Source organism: Microplitis mediator, chromosome 8 (genome assembly GCF_029852145.1).
Source record: "Microplitis mediator isolate UGA2020A chromosome 8, iyMicMedi2.1, whole genome shotgun sequence".
NCBI classification, from domain to species: Eukaryota; Metazoa; Arthropoda; class Insecta; order Hymenoptera; family Braconidae; genus Microplitis; species Microplitis mediator.
In genome coordinates this window covers 2,983,312-2,988,838 of record NC_079976.1, presented here as the reverse complement: position 1 = coordinate 2,988,838, position 5,527 = coordinate 2,983,312, and positions in this window count along the sequence as shown.

Below are 5,527 nucleotides of genomic sequence, written 5' to 3'. Positions count from 1 at the left end.
AAGGGAAATTTTTAAATAATATAATTTGCAAATCTTAACTTGATTTGATATTTTTTTTCTAATTAATGAAAAATTTCAATAATAATAATAATAATATATGTATTAAATTATATTGCTAAATGCATAATGTATAGTATTATAGGAGCGTATAGATGATCGTCAGCAAATTTCGCGCGTTAATTAGATCGACGAGGCGTAAAATAGAGAATGTCTATGTATATATATATTGTCGGCCCAAGGGGGCTTTGCATAGATTACGAGTCGTGTCACACAATGTGTGTATACTTAACGAAAATATCTCACTATACTATGGGCAATAATACAACATTGTAATTAGAATATGCAAAGAGCAATAGCAATTATTGTAGCTTTAGTAATTGTAATTGTAGTTGTAGTTGTTGTAGTAGTAGCAGCAGTAGTTGCAGCAGTAAGAGAAGTAGTCCAGTGTATAAATATTTTATTTTTACTTTTTATTAACTCCTATGCATTCCGAGTGTCTCATTATTATCCAGAACGATCAACTAATTGCGGTTTGTAATTTAACGGTTGGTAAAGCATTCAAGTACACCGTTGACGCTCTTATCATGCTCTAAATCCTCATTTATATATTAATTATTATTTAAAATAAATAATCTTGAGTTTAAGTGGAACCAAAGTGGGGAAGAACTGCTGCGCTTACATTACGAGTAGTAATTTAAAATGTTTATCATGAGAATCGTTAATTTTTTTATGATAAAATCGAAATAAATTTTTAATTGTAAAATTAACTGTTTTTTTTTAATATTTTATCTATCACCGAAAAATTACCAAGCAATACAATCAATTTAAAAAATAATCTGTGTAAATTAAAAAGCAATAAAAAAAATGATCTTGAAATTAGCAGACAATTATAAATTTTCAGATTTTTTTTTAACAAATAAATTACAAAAAAAAAAAAACTAAAAAAATGCACATGTAGAAAATTTAAAAAACTATAAGTGCAATTTTTTTTTATGTTTTGTCGATTTTAAAAAAAATCTTAAAATTACCAGACGTCGGCTAATTTCAGTATCATAAAGTATTGACCCTTCACTGAAAAAAATAATCGCTAGCTGCTAGCGATTTTTTTCTTTAGCAGCTAGCGATTTTTACACTGTAAAAAATCACCGGGGTAAGTCCAAGCGGTGTAGGTGTTAAAATTATCGGTGTTAAATTTACCCCTGAAAGCGGTGTGAAAATAACGCCGTGACCAGTGTAAATATTCTAGACCGGTGTTAAAATAACGCCGCTACCGGTGTAAATACTCTAGACCGGTGTTAAAATAACGCCGCCGCCGGTGTAGATATATCCTTTACCAGTGTTAAAATATTTTACTTAGTGAATATTTTTACTTACTCGATCACTATACTTGTTAAAAAATGATATTTTTTATTGGTTTTCATAAAGAACTGACATTTTTTGTGTTTTATAATCTTTAAAGTTAATACTCCAAGCGGACGCAGTTTACCCTGCTTTTACACCGATGTTACTCCGTTTTTACACCGGTTACCCCGCCTTTACACCGATTTTACTCCGCTTTTACACCGGTTACCCCGATTTAACACCGGTGTAATTTTATTTTAACACCGGGCGGAGTTAAAATGAGTCCATTTTTAACACCGCTCTTTTTACAGTGTAATTGTTAGCTGCAAGCGATTATTTCGCTAGCTGCTAGCGATTCTTTCTTAAGCAGGTAGCGATTAAAAATCGCTTGCTGGGAGCAATTTTTTCGCTAGCTAGAAGCGATTTTTTCGCTAACACTGACTTATTGGTTCCTTGTATAAAAAAAAGTTAAGCATCGGTATAACTCGAAAATAATACAAATACTGTTTTGATCATTAATAGTATATTACGACACTAGGCCAGAAAGTTGAATTTCCTGGCGGATGTGATATGAAAGCCGAGGCGAAGCCGAGAACATACGCCAGAGAATTCAGCATTCTGGCCGGGGGTCCTATACTATTTTTCTTGTTCCCCAGCTGAAAGTACGTTGAATTAATTAACATTGCGAGGCGAAGCCGAGTGGTGAAGGGGGGGGGGGTGACTTTTGCGAAACTGAGGCGAAGCCGAAGTTTTTGCTGGTCGGGGCGGGCATCAAAAACATTAAATGATTGAAAAAGAAAATTATAGATTCAATTTTAGTTGAAACTAGGTATTTTATTTCTCTCTTTAGTAATATATTATAGACTTCTTTATAAGCCCAAACACTAACTACAATAATACACAATAGTAAGAATATATTATCATCTCTCGTATATTTTCTTACTTTTTCTCTTACTTCATGCGTTATTTTCTTTACTGATAACAAAGTTTTAGTCACAAGACTTTTCAAATTTCAATTAAATTTATGGTTATGATATGATGAATAAATAGACAGGCGCATCCGTGACTATTTTGACACATGCGCTGTCGTGTATTTATCAGATATTTATTCACTTTAATAATTAAAAAATATAAAATAAAATGTCTCATAAATAAAGAATAAAAAGATGCACATGTAAAAAATTAAAAAATCTGTATGTGCATTTGTTTTAATTTTGACTTTTTTAATTCTCAAATAATTTGTTTCTTATTGAAAAATCTCTGTATATTTGCTACATAACCGAGTCATACTAAATAAGCGCACTCTAGTGACAGCTCTCTGCATTGCGAGCCGGCCACAAAAGCGGCTCTTTCTGGAGTGTAATGCGACCAGGAAGACCGTACTTTCGGCTAGGGGAGCAAGAAAAATAATTTATAATAGTATATATAATAATAATTAGTATATATAATAATTTATAATAGTATACATATATATATATATGTATATTTATAAATTATTTTAATGATCAAAACAGTATTTGTTTCATTTTCGAGTTATACCGATGCTTAACTTTTTTTTATACAAGAAACCGATATGTCAGTATTAGCGAAAAAATCGCTTCCAGCTAGCGAAAAAATCGCTCCCAGCAAGCGATTTTTAATCGCTACCTGCTTAAGAAAGAATCGCTAGCAGCTAGCGATTATTTTTTTCAGTGTTAATTTAAAACATGAATAACTTGTGTTTAAAAAATCGCATTAGAACGTGAAACATATAGATCGTTACATTAAAGTCTCTTCTACTCCTATCCAAAACTTCATGAATCTAAAAAATTTTTAATCCAGATATAAACAATTGAAGGTTGAAAAACGTGGTTTTTGAGGAGTATAAATTCAAGCATCAACTTTCATTGTTTATAACTTCGTAAATAATTGTCCTGTTGCTACGCTGATTTTTTTTGTGGGTAGTGGATTCTTTCCGAATAGAATTCACGAAAAAAAAAAAATTTTTTTTTTTTAAATTATTGCTATAATTTATAATATATCGTCACGGACTGTCTTGAAATCTAATTAAGATACGAATTAGATTCAAATTTGTATTTACACAGAAAGTAATATTGAGTATTTTACGTGAGCGATGACTGATGCTGATCACGATTCTTCTGAATTATATGCTTTTTTAGTTTCCACGGAGGTGTTTATGACGTCATAGGCTTAAAAACCTTTTGTAAGTGATCCTTAGCCCATCGCGTAGTCACTGAAATATACCTGGGAAACTGTATTTCGTTGTATTGTCCAGTGTAAGAACTATGGTCAGAAAATTTAGCAAATAGTTTGAGGAATTTTTGAAATAAAATATTGTTATAAGTTATAACATTATTAAAAGTTATATTACATTTTCAGGTAGATTTTTCTAAAATCTAACTATTGTATTTGTCCTTATGGTCGATTTTTCAAGGATTTTTGTCACAACCTATCATTATTAGTTGAGTAGGGTTCGAAAATACCATCCGTTAAAAAATTTATATATTTATGTATGTATATATATATATATATATATATATATATATATGTATAGGGGAAGGGGGGGGGCAAAAGGGGGTAGGGTAGGCAAAACGGGGTACCCCCCAACTTTTATAAAAAAAAATTTTATATTTTAAATAGTTTTTAAACATTCCAAAATCACTTCTGTAAATATAATTAAGCGTTACTTTGAATTTTTTTTGGTAAATTTTTTCAAAAATCAATTGTCAGTTGAAAAATATTAATGACGTTTGTTTTATGATAAAAACTATTAAAAATTTTTTTTCTTCTTTTGTATCCAATAATCATGTAAAATGTAATTTTTCTTCATGTAAATTACTTAAAAAAAAATTCAACTTAATCAAATTCGTTTAAAATCCAGAAATTTTTTTTTTTTACCTTTTTTAGGGGGTACCCCACTTTGCCCGCAGGAATGAAAAATTTTTCTTTTCAACGGTAACTGAAAATTTCTTCTATTTACTTTGAATATCATTAAAAAAAAAAAAGATTTAGCGTATTTGAGTCCTCGAAAACTTGGTATTTCCTTAAGTACCCCCTTTTGCCCCTCCCTCCCCTATATATATATGTATATATATATAGGATATAACGTAGTTTTGAGGACACGATTACGCCTACAATTCTTATCAGATCTTGATGAAATTTTTCACACTTATTCTATGGGTGATTATCACGGTTAAGTTCGAAGATGGGCAAAATCGTTTGATTAGTAGAGAAGTTATGGCTTTTTGAAATTTCCATGATTTTTTGAAAAAATTAATTTTTTTCCACATTCAAGTTTATATAATTTTAAAACTAATACTCATAGACAGTTTCCATAAGAAGTATCTGGAAGCTTAATTGTCTAATAAGCTTTAATTTATGACCTTAAAATTTATATTTCGACCATTTCATCCTATAATTTGATGGTCTTGAAAATTTTAATGGAATCAAAAAATGTTGAAAATATGGGTTTCATTCCACATAACTTATGAACTTCCCATTATAATCTAGTTTCATCAGTTGTATGTTATTGTGCACAAAATAACCTGTGAATTTCACAGTTATTTTATATTTTAAAAGTATTCCTTTTATTACTTATGATGTATCAAATGTACCTCTACTCCCTATGATTATCACTGGTCTTGCCATTACGATAGCACTCACAGTTCTTATCGGATGTAAATGAAATTTTCTATACATATTCTATAGGTGATTACCTTAATCAAGTTTGAAGATGGGCTGAATCGGTCGAATAGTTTTGAAGTTATGGTTGCTTGAAATTTTCCTGATTTTTCGTAAAAATCAGTTTTTAATCACTGCTAAAGCTTATACAACTTTAAACTAATATTCATAGACAATTCTCGTAAGAAGTATCTGAAAGCTTGACTAATAAGCTTTAATTTTTTACCTCAAAGTTAATGTTTTGACCGTTTCTTCTAATAATTTGATAACCTTGAAAATTTTAATGGAATCAAAAAATGTTGAAAATATCGTGTTCATTCCACATAACTTATGCATTTCCCATTGTAATACAATTTTGTCAGTTTTATTTTATTGTGAACTAAATAACCTGTAAATTCCACAGCTATTCAATATTTTAAATGTATTTCTTTTATTATTTATGATGTTTCAATCGTACCTGTACGCCCTATAATTATAACTGGTCTTACCATCGTAATAGCGATTA